The sequence below is a fragment of the Somniosus microcephalus genome, chromosome 4 (genome assembly GCF_052327205.1).
Source record: "Somniosus microcephalus isolate GS21.2 chromosome 4, FLI_Smic_1.0, whole genome shotgun sequence".
Classification (NCBI taxonomy): Eukaryota; Metazoa; Chordata; class Chondrichthyes; order Squaliformes; family Somniosidae; genus Somniosus; species Somniosus microcephalus.
This window is the reverse complement of record NC_140990.1, coordinates 106,994,977-107,010,857: the sequence shown is the minus strand read 5'-3', so window position 1 is coordinate 107,010,857 and position 15,881 is coordinate 106,994,977.

Here is a 15,881-nt window from a genome sequence, read left to right as displayed (position 1 = left end):
GTGTAATATAAACAGAGACAGGGTCTAGAGTAATATAATCAGAGATAGGTTCTCGTGGTAATATAATCTAAGGCAGGGTCTAGCATAAGATAAACAGAGAAAGGGTCTAGTGTAATAAAAACAGAGACAGGATCTAGAGAAATTTAAACAGAGACAAGATCTAGTGTAATATAACCAGAGACAGGGTCTAGTGTATTATAACCAGAAACAGAGACTCGTCTATTATAAACAGAGACATGGTTTAGTGTAAGAAAAACAGAAACAGGGTCTAGTGTAATGTAAACAGAGACAGGGTCTAGTGTAATATAATCAGAGACAGAGTCTAGTGTAATATAATCAGAGACAGTCTCCAGTGTATTATAATCACAGACAGGGTTTAGTGCAATATAATCAGAGACCTGATCTAGTGTAATATAATCAGAGACATGGTCTAGTGTAGTATAATCAGGGACAGGGTCCAGTGTAATAAACATGGACAGGGTCTAGTGTAATATAAACAGTGTCAGGGTCTAGTGTAATATTAACAGAGACTGGGTCTAATGTAATATAAATAGAGTCGGGGTCTAGTGTAATAAAAAGAGAGACAGGGTCTAGTGTTATATAATCAGAGAAAGGGTCTAGTGCAAGATAATCAGCGACTGGGCCTAGTGTAATATTAACAGATACAGGGTCTAGTGTAATATAAACAGAGACAGTGTCTAGTGTTATATAATCAGAGACAGGATCGAGTGTTTTATAAACAGAGACAGGGTCTAGTGTAATATAAACAGAGACAGCGTCTAGTGTAATATAAGCAGAAACAGGGTCTCGTATATTATATGCAGAGACAGGGTCTAGTGTAATGTAAACAGAGACCCGATCTAGTGTAAGATAAACAGAAACAGGGTCCAGTGTAAAGTAATCAGGGACAGGATCCAGTGCAATATAATCAGAGACAGGGTCTAGTGTAATATAATCAGAGACAGGGTGTAGTGTAATATAATCAGAGACAGTGTCTAGTGTATTATAAAAAGAGACAAGGTATAGTGCAATAAAAAAAGAGACAGGGTCTAATGTAATATAAACCGAGACAGGGTCTAGTGTAATATAAACAGAGACAGGGTCTAGTGTAATATAATGAGAGATAGGGTCCAGTGTAATCTAATCAGAGACAGGGTCTAGTGTAATGTAATCAGTGACAGGGTCTCGTGTAATATAATCAGAGACAGGGTCTAGTCTAATATAATCAGAGACATGGTCGAGTGTAATATAATCAGAGACAGGGTCTAGTGTAATAAAAAGGGACAGGGTCTAGTGTAATATAAACACAGACCGGAACTAGTGTAATATAAAGAGAGAGAGGGCCTAGTGTAATATAATCACAGACAGCGTCTAGTGTAATATAATCAGAGACAGGCTCTAGTCCAATATAATCAGAGACATGCTCTAGTGTAATATAATCGGAGACAGGGTCTACTGTAATAAACAGAGAAAGGTTCGAGTGTAATATAAAAAGAGGCAGGGTCTACTGTAATATTAAAAGAGGCAGGGTCTAGTGTAATATATACAGAGACTGGGTATACCGTAATATAAAAAGAGACAGGGTCTAGTGTATTAGAAACAGAGACAGGGTCTGGTGTAATATAAAGAGAGACAGGGGCTAGTGAAATATAATCAGAGACAGGGTCTAGTGTAAGATAAGCAGCGACAGGGCCAAGTGTAATATAAACAGAGACCGTTTCTAGTGTATTATAAACAGAGACAAGGTCTAGTGTAATATAATCAGTGTCAGGGACTTGTGTAATATAATCAGCGACAGTTTCTAGTGTAATATAATCAGAGACAGGGTCTAGTGTAATAAACAGAGACAGGGACTAGTGTCATATAAACAGAGACAGGGTCTCGTGCAATGTTAACAGAGTCAGGGTCTAGTGTAATATAAACAGAGACAGGGTCTAGTGTAATTTAATCAGAAACAGGGTCTAGTGTGGTATAAACAGAGACAGGGTCTAGTGCAATATAAAGAGGAACAAGGTCTAGTGTAATATTAACAGAGACAGTGTATAGTGTAATATAAAAAGAGACAGGGTCTCGCGTAATATAATAAGAGACAGGGCCTACTGTAATCTAATCAAGACAGGGTCTAGTGTAAAATAATCAGAGGCACGGTCGAATGTAATATAATCAGAGACAGGGTCTAGTGTAATATATACAGAGACCGGGTCTAGTGTAATAAACAGAGACAGGGTCTAGTGTCATATGAACAGAGACAGGGTCCAGGGCAATATGATCAGAGGCAGGGTCTAGTTTAATATAAACAGAGACCGGGTCTAGCATAATATATAAAGAGATAGGGTCTAGTGTAATATAAACAGAGACAGGATCTAGTGTAAGGTAAACTGCGACAGGGCCTAGTGCTATATACACAGAGTGAGGGTCTACTATAATGTAAACAGAGACAGGGTCTAGTGAAATATAAACAGAGGCAAGGTCTAAAGTAATATAAACAGAAACAGGTTCTAGTGTAATATAAACAGAGAAAGGGTCTAGTGCAATATAAACAGGGACAAGGTCAAGTGTAATATTAACAGATACAGTGTATAGAGTAATATAAAAAGAGACAGGGTCTAGTGTAATATAATCAGAGACAGGGTCTATTGTAATCTAATCAGAGACAGGGTCTAGTGTAAAATAATCAGAGGCAGGGTCGAGTGTAATATAATCAGAGACAGGGACTAGTGTCAAATAATCAGAGACAGGGTCTAGTTTAATAAACAGCGACAGGGTCAAGTGTCACATAAACAGAGACAAGGTCAAGTGTAATATAAAGCGTGACCGGGTCTAGCATAATATAAAAAGTGACAGGATCTTGTGTAATTTAAACTGAGACATGATCTAGTGTAAGATAAACAGCTTCAGGGCCTAGTGTATTATAAAAAGAAACAGTGTCTAGTGTAATATACACTGAGAGAGGGCCTAGAGCAATATAAACAGAGACGGGGTCTGGTGTAATATAAACAGAGACAAGGTCTAGTGTAATATAAGGAGAGACAGGTTCTAGTGTAAAATAAACAGAGATAGGGTCCAGTGTAATATAAACAGGAAATAGGTCTAGTGTAATATAAACAGAGACAGAGTCTAGTGTAATATAAACAGAGACAAGGTCCAGTGAAAAATAAGCAGAGACAGGGTCTAGTGTAATATTAACTGAAACAGTGTCTCGTATAATATAAACAGAGACAGGGTCTAGTGTAATAAAATCCGAAAAAGGATCTAGTGTAATATACACAGAGAGAGGGTCTAGTTTAATATAAACAGAGAGAGTGACTATTGAAATATAAACAGAGACAGGGTCTAGTGTAATATAAACAGAGACAGGGTCTAGTGTAATATAATCAGGGAAAGGATCTAGTGTAATAAAACAGAGACAGGGTCTAGTGTAATATAAACAGAGACAGGGTCTAGTTTAATATGAACAGAGAAAGCGTCCAATGGTAATATAAGCAGAGACAGGGCCTGGTGGAAGATAAACAGAGACAGGGTCTAGTGTAATATAAGCAGAGACAGGGCCTAGAGTAATATAATCAGAGACAGGTTCTAAAGTTAATATAATCTAAGGCAAGGTCTAGCATAAGATAAACAGAAAAAGGATCTAGTGTAATAAAAACAGAGACAGGATCTAGAGAAATTTAAAGAGAGACAAGATCTAGTGTAATATAACCAGAGACAGGGTCTAGTGTATTATAAACAGAAACAGAGATTCGTCTATTATAAACAGAGACATGGTTTAGTGTAAGATAAACAGAAACAGGGTCTAGTGTAATTTAAACAGAGACAGGGTCTAGTGTAATATAATCAGAGACAGGGTCTAGTGTAATATAATCAGAGACAGGGTTCAGTCCAATATAATCAGAGACCTTGTCTAGTGTAATATAATCAGAGACATGGTCTAGTGCAGTATAATCAGGGTCTGGGTCCAGTGCAATAAACATGGACAGGGTCTAGTGTAATATAAACAGAGTCAGGGTCTAGTGTAATATTAACAGAGACTGGGTCTAATGTAATATAAATAGAGTCGGGGTCTAGTGTAATAAAAACAGAGACAGGGTCTAGTGTAATATAATCAGAGAAAGGGTCTAGTGCAAGATAAGCAGCGACTGGGCCTAGTGTAATATTAACAGATACAGGGTCTAGTGTAATATAAACAGAGACAGGGTCTAGTGTTATATAATCAGAGACAGGATCGCGTGTTTTATAAACAGAGGCAGGGTCTAGTGTAATATAAACAGAGACAGCGTCTAGTATATTATAAGCAGAAACATGGTCTCGTATATTATATACAGAGACAGGGTGTAGTGTAATGTAAACAGAGACCCGATCTAGTGTAAGATAAAGAGAAACATGGTCCAGTGTAAAGTAATCAGGGACAGGATACAGTGCAATATAATCAGAGACAGGGTCTAGTGTATTATAATTAGAGACAGGGTGTAGTGTAATATAATCAGAGACAGTGTCTAGTGTATTATAAAAAGAGACAAGGTATAGTGTAATAAAAAAAGAGACAGGGTCTAATGTAATATAAACCGAGACAGGGTCTAGTGTAATATAAACAGCGACAGGGTCTAGTGTAATATAATGAGAGATAGGGTCCAGTGTAATCTAATCAGAGACAGGGTCTAGTGTAATGTAATCAGTGACAGGGTCTCGTGTAATATAATCAGAGACAGGGTCTAGTCTAATATAATCAGAGACATGGTCTAGTGTAATATAATCAGAGACAGGATCTAGTGTAATAAAAAGGGACAGGTCTAGTGTAATATAAACACAGACCGGAACTAGTGTAATATAAAGAGAGAGAGGGCCTAGTGTAATATAATCAGAGACAGGGTCTAGTGTAATATAATCAGAGACAGGCTCTAGTCCAATATAATCAGAGACATGGTCTAGTGTAATATAATCAGAGACAGTTTCTAGTGTAATAAACAGAGACAGGATCTAGTGTAAAATAAAAAGAGACAGGGTCTACTGTAATATTAAAAGAGACAGGGTCTAGTGTAATTTATACAGAGACTGGGTATACCGTAATACATAAAGAGACAGGGTCTAGTGTATTAGAAACAGAGACAGGGTCTGGTGTAATATAAAGAGAGACAGGGTCTAGTGTAATATAATCAGAGACAGGGTCTAGTGTAAGATAAGCAGCGACAGGGCCAAGTGTAATATAAACAGAGACAGGGCCTAGTGTACTATAAACAGAGACAGTGTCTTGTGAAATATATACAGAGACCGGTTCTAGTGAGCTATAAACAGAGACAGTGTCTAGTGAAATATAAACAGAGAAAGAACATAAGAACATAAGAACATAAGAAATAGGAGCAGGAGTAGGCCAATCGGCCCCTCGAGCCTGCTCCACCATTCAATAAGATCATGGCTGATCTGATCCTAACCTCAAATCTTCTATCACTCTGCATCCAGCTGAACCGATGTGATCTCCCGGGAGAGGCGAAAAACCAGATAAAGACCCAATGGCCAATTTGGGAGAAAAAAATCTGGGAAATTCCTCTCCGACCCATTTAAGCGATCGAAATTCTTCCAGGAGATCACTCTGTCCCTATATTTTCTACAGTACTTACCTTCTGTAAAGGCGATCTCCACCCCAGCCAGGAACAGGAATAAAACCATCCCCTGAAATCTAACAGAATTAGAACACAGTAGGAGCAGAACAAGGCTACACGGCCCCTGGGCCCGCTCCACTACCCACAGGGCCATGACCATTCCGAACCCAGACTCATGTCCAATTTCCTGCCCGCTCCCCGTAACCCTTTATTCCCTTTACTTCTAGGAAACTATCTATTTCTGTTTTAAATTTATTTAATGATGTCGCTTCCACAGCTTTCTGGGGCAGCAAATTCCACAAACCTACCACCCTCTGAGTGAAGAAGTTTCTCCTCATCTCAGTTTTGAATGAGCAGCCCCTTATTTTAAGATTATGCCCCCTAGTTCTAGTTTCACCCATCATTGGGAACATCCTCACCGCATCCACCCGATCAAGCCCCTTCACAATCTTATATGTTTCAATAAGATCGCCTCTCATTCTTCTGAACTCCAATGAGTAGAGTCCCAATCTACTCAACCTCTCCTCATATGACCACCCCCTCATCCCTGGGATTAACCGAGTGAACCTTCTTTGTACTGACTCGACAGAGTCAGGGTCTAGTGTAATATAATCAGAGACAGGGTCTAGTGTATTAAACAGAGACAGGGTCTAGTGACATATAAGCAGAGACAGGGTCTTGTGCAAATTAACAGAGACAGGGTCTAGTGTAATATAAACAGAAACAGGGTCTAGTGTAATAGAAACAGAGACAGGTCTAGTGTAATATAAACAGAGACAGGGTCTAGAGTAATTTAATCAGAAACAGGGCCTAGTGTAATATAAACAGAGACAGGGTCAAGTGTTATATAATCAGAGACAGGATCTAGTGTATTGTATACAGAGACAGGGTCTAGTCTAATATAATCAGAGACATGGTCTAGTGTATTATACTCATAGACAGGGTCTAGTGTAATAAAAACAGAGACCGGATCTAGTGTAATATAAACAGAGACACGGTCTAGTGTAAAATAATCAGAGACAGGGTCTAGTGTAATATAATCAGAGACAGGGTTTAGTCTAATATAAAAAGAGACAAGGTATAGTGTAATAAAAAAAGAGACAGGGTCTAATGTAATATAAACCGAGACAGGGTCTAGTGTAATATAAACAGCGACAGGGTCTAGTGTAATATAATGAGAGATAGGGTCCAGTGTAATCTAATCAGAGACAGGGTCTAGTGTAATGTAATCAGTGACAGGGTCTCGTGTAATATAATCAGAGACAGGGTCTAGTCTAATATAATCAGAGACATGGTCTAGTGTAATATAATCAGAGACAGGATCTAGTGTAATAAAAAGGGACAGGTCTAGTGTAATATAAACACAGACCGGAACTAGTGTAATATAAAGAGAGAGAGGGCCTAGTGTAATATAATCAGAGACAGGGTCTAGTGTAATATAATCAGAGACAGGCTCTAGTCCAATATAATCAGAGACATGGTCTAGTGTAATATAATCAGAGACAGTTTCTAGTGTAATAAACAGAGACAGGATCTAGTGTAAAATAAAAAGAGACAGGGTCTACTGTAATATTAAAAGAGACAGGGTCTAGTGTAATTTATACAGAGACTGGGTATACCGTAATACATAAAGAGACAGGGTCTAGTGTATTAGAAACAGAGACAGGGTCTGGTGTAATATAAAGAGAGACAGGGTCTAGTGTAATATAATCAGAGACAGGGTCTAGTGTAAGATAAGCAGCGACAGGGCCAAGTGTAATATAAACAGAGACAGGGCCTAGTGTACTATAAACAGAGACAGTGTCTTGTGAAATATATACAGAGACCGGTTCTAGTGAGCTATAAACAGAGACAGTGTCTAGTGAAATATAAACAGAGAAAGAACATAAGAACATAAGAACATAAGAAATAGGAGCAGGAGTAGGCCAATCGGCCCCTCGAGCCTGCTCCACCATTCAATAAGATCATGGCTGATCTGATCCTAACCTCAAATCTTCTATCACTCTGCATCCAGCTGAACCGATGTGATCTCCCGGGAGAGGCGAAAAACCAGATAAAGACCCAATGGCCAATTTGGGAGAAAAAAATCTGGGAAATTCCTCTCCGACCCATTTAAGCGATCGAAATTCTTCCAGGAGATCACTCTGTCCCTATATTTTCTACAGTACTTACCTTCTGTAAAGGCGATCTCCACCCCAGCCAGGAACAGGAATAAAACCATCCCCTGAAATCTAACAGAATTAGAACACAGTAGGAGCAGAACAAGGCTACACGGCCCCTGGGCCCGCTCCACTACCCACAGGGCCATGACCATTCCGAACCCAGACTCATGTCCAATTTCCTGCCCGCTCCCCGTAACCCTTTATTCCCTTTACTTCTAGGAAACTATCTATTTCTGTTTTAAATTTATTTAATGATGTCGCTTCCACAGCTTTCTGGGGCAGCAAATTCCACAAACCTACCACCCTCTGAGTGAAGAAGTTTCTCCTCATCTCAGTTTTGAATGAGCAGCCCCTTATTTTAAGATTATGCCCCCTAGTTCTAGTTTCACCCATCATTGGGAACATCCTCACCGCATCCACCCGATCAAGCCCCTTCACAATCTTATATGTTTCAATAAGATCGCCTCTCATTCTTCTGAACTCCAATGAGTAGAGTCCCAATCTACTCAACCTCTCCTCATATGACCACCCCCTCATCCCTGGGATTAACCGAGTGAACCTTCTTTGTACTGACTCGACAGAGTCAGGGTCTAGTGTAATATAATCAGAGACAGGGTCTAGTGTATTAAACAGAGACAGGGTCTAGTGACATATAAGCAGAGACAGGGTCTTGTGCAAATTAACAGAGACAGGGTCTAGTGTAATATAAACAGAAACAGGGTCTAGTGTAATAGAAACAGAGACAGGTCTAGTGTAATATAAACAGAGACAGGGTCTAGAGTAATTTAATCAGAAACAGGGCCTAGTGTAATATAAACAGAGACAGGGTCAAGTGTTATATAATCAGAGACAGGATCTAGTGTATTGTATACAGAGACAGGGTCTAGTCTAATATAATCAGAGACATGGTCTAGTGTATTATACTCATAGACAGGGTCTAGTGTAATAAAAACAGAGACCGGATCTAGTGTAATATAAACAGAGACACGGTCTAGTGTAAAATAATCAGAGACAGGGTCTAGTGTAATATAATCAGAGACAGGGTTTAGTCTAATATAATCAGAGACAGGGTCTAGTGTAATAAACAGAGACAGGGTCTAGTGTAATATAAAAAGAGACAGGGTCTAGTGTAATATCAACAGAGACAGGGTCCAGCATAATATAAACAGAGACATGGCCCAATGAGATAAAAACAGAGACAGGGTTTAGTGTACTAAAAACAGAGACAAGGACCAGAGAAAAATAAACAGAGACAGGGTCTCGACTAATATTAACAGAGACGGCGTCTACTGTAATATAACCAGAGACAGAGTCAAGTGTAGTATAAACAGAGACAAGGTCCAGTGAAATATAAACAGAGAAAAGGTCTAGAGTAATCTTAACAGAGACAGTGTCTAGTGTAATAAAATCAGAGAACAAGGTCTAGTGTAATATAAACAGAGACCGGATCTAGTGTAATATAAACAGAGACAGGGTCTAGTGTAGCATAATCAGAGACAGGGTCTAGAGTAATATAATCAGCGACAGTGTCTAGTGTAATATAATCAGAGACAGGGTCTAGTGTATTAAACAAAGACAGGGTCTAGTGACATATAAACAGAGACAGGTTCTCGTGCAATATTAACAGAGACAGGGTCCAGTGTAATATAAACAGAAACAGGGTCTAGTGTAATAGAAACAGAGACAGGGTCTAGTGTAATATAAACAGAGACAGGGTCTAGTGTAATTTAATCAGAAACAGGGCCCAGTGTATTATAAACAGAGACAGGGTATAGTGTTATATAATCAGAGATAGGATCTAGTGTATTGTATGCAGAGACAGGGTCTAGTCTATTATAATCAGAGACATGTTCTAGTGTATTATAATCATAGACAGAGTCTAGTGTAATATAAACAGAGACCGGATCTAGTGTAATATAAGCAGAGACAGGGTCTAGTGTAACATAATCAGAGACAGGGTCTAGTGTAACATAATCAGAGACAGGGTCAAGTCTAATATAATCAGAGACAGGGTCTAGTGTAATAAACAGAGACAGGGTCTAGTGTAATGTAAAAAGAGACAGGGTCTAGTGTAATATTAACAGAGACAGGGTCTAGCATAATATAAACAGAGACACGGTCCAATGAGATATAAACAGAGACAGGGTTTAGTTTACTAAAAACAGAGACAAGGACCAGAGAAAAATAAACAGAGACAGGCTCTCGACTAATATTAACAGAGACAGCGTCTACTGTAATATATCCAGAGGCAGGGTCAAGTGTAATATAAACAGAGACAAGGTCCAGTGTAATATAAACAGAGAAACGGTCTAGAGTAATATTAACAGAGGCAGGGTCTAGTGTAGTATAATCAGAGACAGTGTCTAATGTAATATAAACAGAGACAGGGTCTAGTGTAACATAAACAGAGAAAGAGTCTAGTGTAATATAAGCAGAGACCGGGTCTAGCGTAATATAAACAGAGACAGGGTCTTGTGCAATATTAGCAGAGACAGGGTCTAGAGTAATATAAGCAGAGACAGTGTCTAGTGTAATATAATCAGTGCCAGGGACCAGTGTAATATAAACGGAGACAGGGTCTAGTGTAATATAAACAGAGAAGGGGTCTAGCGTAATATAAACAGAGATAGGGTCTAGTGTAATTTAAACAGTGACGGTGTCTAGTGTAATATAAACAGAGACAGGGTCTAGTGTAATATAAACAGAGAAGGGGTCTAGCGTAATATAAACAGAGAAAGGGTCTCGTGCAATATAAACAGAGACAGTGTCTAGTGTATTATAAAGAGAGACAGGGTCTAGTGTAATATAAACAGAGACAAGGTGTAATAATAATAATAACTTCCGGGAAGTTATGTCATCACTTCCTGTGAACTGTGAACTATGAACTATGAACTGTGTACATACCTCACTTCCTGTCATATGTCACTTCCTGTTGAACTGGTATAAATACTGGTCTGTTCAGTATTGTAAGTGGCTTCTACCAGAGGCATGGTAAAGACCTCTCTTGTATATGGTGTGTTTATAAGTTACTTAAAGCTTACTTTAAAGTTACTTGATGGTAAGACTCCTTTTTCTTACATCAATTTAAGTAACTTAGTATTTACACTCACAAATACTAGACCTTCGGACAAACTCGGAGTTAAGGATCCAGGGAACCACCCATCATGGAGAGAATCCTTAGACCTATTCGTCTGGACTTGGACACGAATACACCAGCAGCTGGCAGGGTATGGAAGCATTGGTACCGTACTTTTGAGAATTTTCTGGATGAATATAAAGCGGATGCTCCTGCTAGATTGAGGATACTTATCAATTATGAAACCCCAAAAGTGTTCGAATATGTTGATGAATGGGATAATTACGATGAGGTGATTCGGGCACTTAAGAAACTGTACGCCAAGACCCCAAATGAGGTCTATGCTAGACATCTACTGGCCACAGCCCAACAAGGGCCAGGGGAATCAATTGACGAATTCCTGCAAGAACTTCGCAGGCTCAGCATAGATTGTAACTTTCAGGCAGCCTCAGCTGAGCTGTACCACAAAGAAATGATTCGTGATGTTTTCATCTGCGGGATTGCATCTCCATTTATACACAAGCATCTACTAGAAAGTAAAACACTTGAGCTACAAAAAGCTTTTGACCTAGCTTGTTCTCTGGATTTGGCAAAGAGAAATGCAGACCTCTATCAGCTGCCCAGATCTCGATCTGCTGCTGTAGCTGCAACCAGACAATTCAAGCGGTCTCAGGTGAACCCAATCATGGGGGAATCTAATTCTGATAATTCTGATGAAGAAGAGGAGGATGACCTCACTTTAGCAGACTCTTGGCAATCTAGGAAGGAGTGCTTCTTTTGTGGATATGCTTTTCACCCTAGGAAAACCTGCCCTGCTCGCAATGCAATCTGCAGTTATTGCAAAAAAAAAGGACACTTTGCTAAAGTTTGCCTATCAAGGGCCTCTACGAGGGCCAATCCTGCTAAGGCCTACCGAACTGCCCCAATTAGGGCCTATCAAGATGCTCCAGCTAGGACCTATCAAGCTTCCTCTCGAGCTCTCTCCCGAAGAAGCACACCGAGAGTTTTAGCCACTCTCTGTGCAACGACACCAATTACAGCTGCTTGCCCACAGAACCTGTCTCATGCAGCCACAAAAATTACAATTAAAGGGCATACCTTAGATGCCTTAATTGACTCAGGAAGTACTGATAGTTTCATTAAGGAACAGATTGTTGCGAAATTGAAACTGCATGTCTTCCCATCGGACCAGGCAATTGCGATGGCTCAGTCATCACTTAATACCAGAATCTCCGGCTTTTGTGTTGTTGATATGACACTTCATGGTCGTATGTATCCCTCCACCCGACTTTCGGTGCTCAAGGACTTATGTAGTGATCTCCTCTTAGGGCTGGACTTCCAAAAACAGCATAAGAAGCTCACCATTGAGTTTGGTGGATCCAAACCCGGACTTACTAATTCTAATATACCGTCTAAATTACCGTTTTGTGCATTGTCAGCAGCTTCACTTGATGAACCCTCATTATTTGCCAGTATTCCGCCTCAATGCAAACCAATAATAATGAAATTGCGGCGCTTTAATCAGGAAGACCAATCTTTTATTGCGGCTGAAATCTCTCGACTTCTAGCAGAGGATATCATCGAACCATGTTCGTCGCCCTGGCGGGCTCAAGTCGTCATTGTCAAGAACCCTCTAAAACCTCACAAACAGCGACTATGCATCGATTATTCGCAAACCATCAATCAATATATCGACTTGGACGCCTACCCATTGCCACGCATTGATGATATGGTTAATAAACTGGCCGAATACAAAGTGTTCTCAACTTACGATTAAAAAAGTGCCTATCATCAGGTACCCTTGAAGGTCTCAGATAAGCAGTACACGGCCTTTGAGGCTAATGGACGGCTGTACCAATTTCGTCGCCTCCCATTCGGGGTTACTAATGGAGTGGCTGTCTTCCAACGGGCAATGGATGGCCTGGTTAAGCAGGAAAAACTAAGGGACACTTTTCCCTATCTTGATAACATTACCATTGCAGGTCACGATCAACAGGAACACGACGCCAACCTCCAAAAATTTCGAAATGCCCTCCATCGCCATAATTTGACCCTGCATGAATCCAACTCTGTTGAGTCGCAACCGACCATCAACATCCTTGGCTACTGCGTAGGCAATGGTATCATTAAGCCAGACCCAGAAAGACTTCGCCCGCTCCAAGAGCTCCCGTCACCTAAGAATCCGGCTTCTTTACGTCGGGCTCTCAGTCTGTTTGCATACTACGCTAAATGGATTCTTCATTTTTTGGACAAAATCCAACCCTTGCTGCATGCTAGATCATTTCCATTGGGAACAGCGGCTGTTGCAGCCTTTAACCTTCTCAAAAATCAGTTGGAGAAAGCAGCTCTTCACTCCATCAATGAGAAACTCCCTTTCGTGGTTGAATGTGATGCCTCAGAGGTGGCGATCTCGGCTACTCTGAATCAGGAAGGTCGTCCTGTAGCATTTATGTGCAGGACCTTACAAGGTGCCGAGCTACATTATCCTCCGGTTGAGAAAGAAGCCACAGCCATCATAGAGGCAGTACGGAAGTGGAACAATTTTCTAGCTCGCCAGCACGTTACATTGATCACGGACCAACGATCAGATGCCTTCATGCTCGATAATCGAAAACGAACCAAAATTAAGAATAATAAAATACAACTTTGGAGGATGGAACTGGCCTCTTTTGGTTATACCATTCTCTATCGGCCTGGCAAGGAGAATGTGGCCCCGGACACCCTCACACGGGCATTCTGCTCCACTTTGTCATCCTCTACTCTCATGGATGTCCACAATGGATTGTGTCATCCTGGCGTTACGCGCATGCTACATTTCGTTCGATCACGGAATCTCCCTTTTTCCACTGGAGATGTAAAGAAAATATGCTCAGAATGCCGGCTTTGTGCGGAATTAAAACCTCAGTTCTTCCGCCCCTCAGATGGTATACTCATACATGCAACCCAACCGATGCAATGACTTAGCATCGATTTTAAGGGCCCAGTGCCCTCTTCAACTCGGAACACATATTTGCTCACCATGATCGACGAATATTCACGTTTTCCGTTTGCCTTCCCCTGCTCCAATATGCTGGCGTCCACAGTAATCTGCTGCCTTGAGCAGGTATTTTCTCTCTGTGGCATGCTGGCTTATATTCACTCAGATCGGGGTCCATCCTTTATGTCAAGGGAACTCACGGACTACCTCTCAGAACGGGGAATTGCTACAAGCAAAACAACACCATACCATCCCATCGGAAATGGGCAGGTAGAGAGGTATAACGGTATCATCTGGAATTCCGTACGTCTCGCTTTAAGATCTCGGGGCCTACCAGACCAGCAATGGGAAACAGTGCTTCCGTGCATTGCACTCTATACGGTCCCTGCTTTCTACAGCCACAAATACTACACCTCATGAGCGGTTCTTTGGATTCCAGCATCGCTCATCTCATGGGACATCACTCCCGTCATGGCTAACTACTCCTGGACCTGTATTACTCCGAAGATACGTTCGGACGTCTAAAAATGACCCTCTCGTAGACGAGGTCGAACTAACCAATGCCAACCCCACCTATGCAAACATACGATATTCCGACGGCCGAGAATCTACCGTATCATTACGGGATCTGGCTCCCTGCCCACCAGGACCTAGTGGGACATCGGGTGATGGCATTTCACCAGGAAACTCTTGGGACCTATCGGGTACCCCTCTCCAGGATCCTGATCGGACACCAACTAGCTTGGTGCCGGTAGAACCCCGCACTCAAGGTTGCGACCCTCCCAGTACCGCGCATGAAAGTACTGATTCGCCACAGACCAGCTCTGCACCTCCCTCTGAACAGAGGCAGTCCGACTTTGAAACTATTAGGGCTCGTACTCGAAGCCATGATGTCCCCGACCCTTCACAGGGCCATCCAGGCCACACGGACTCTGACCAATGGCCAACCGCATGTAAGCGGACCAGCGACCCTCTAAGATGGGAATCCAAACGGGTGCAACTCTTCCTTGTTCGGCGGCTGCGGACCAAAAGATAGAACACAGCCTCCTAATCCTGCAGGAGGGAACAATGTGATAATAATAATAACTTCCGGGAAGTTATGTCATCACTTCCTGTGAACTGTGAACTATGAACTATGAACTGTGTACATACCTCACTTCCTGTCATATGCCACTTCCTGTTGGACTGGTATAAATACTGGTCTGTTCAGTATTGTAAGAGGCTCCCAGCAGAGGCATGGGAAAGACCTCTCTTGTATATAGTGTGTTTATAAGTTACTTAAAGCTTACTTTAAAGTTACTTGATGGTAAAACTCCTTTTTCTTACATCACAAGGTCTAGTGTAATATAAGCAGAGACAAGATCAAGTGAAATAAAAACAGAGAGAGGTTCTAGTGTAACACAAAGATAGACAGGTTCTATTGTAATATAAACAGAGACAGCGTATAGTGCAATATAAAGAGAGACAGGGTCTTGTGTAATACTTACATAGACAGGGACTAGTGTAATATAAACAGAGAGACCGTCTAGTGAAATATAAACAGAGACCGGGTCTAGTGTAATATAATCAGAGACATGGTCTAGTTTAGTTTAATCAGAGACAGGTTCTAGTGTAATAAACAGCGACCGGGTCTAGTGTAATATAAACAGAGGCAAGGTCTAGTGTAATATAAACAGAGATGGCGTCTAATGTAATATAAACTGAGTCAGCATCTCGTGCAATGTAAACAGAGACCGGGTCTAGTGTAATATAAATAGAGACAGGGTCTCGTGTAATATAATCAGAGACAGGGACTAGTGTAATATAATCAGAGACAGAGTCTAGTGCATTATAAAGAGAGACAAGGTATAGTGTAATATAAACAGAGACAGGGTCTAGAGTAATATAAACGAGACAGGGTCTAGTGTAATATAACCAGAGACAGGATCTAATGTATCATAATCAGAGGCAGGGTCTAGAGTAATATAATCAGAGACAGTGTCTAGGGTAATATAATCAGAGACAGGGTGTAGTATAATATAATCAGAGACAGTGTCTAGTGTATTATAAACAGAGACAAGGTATAGTGTAAT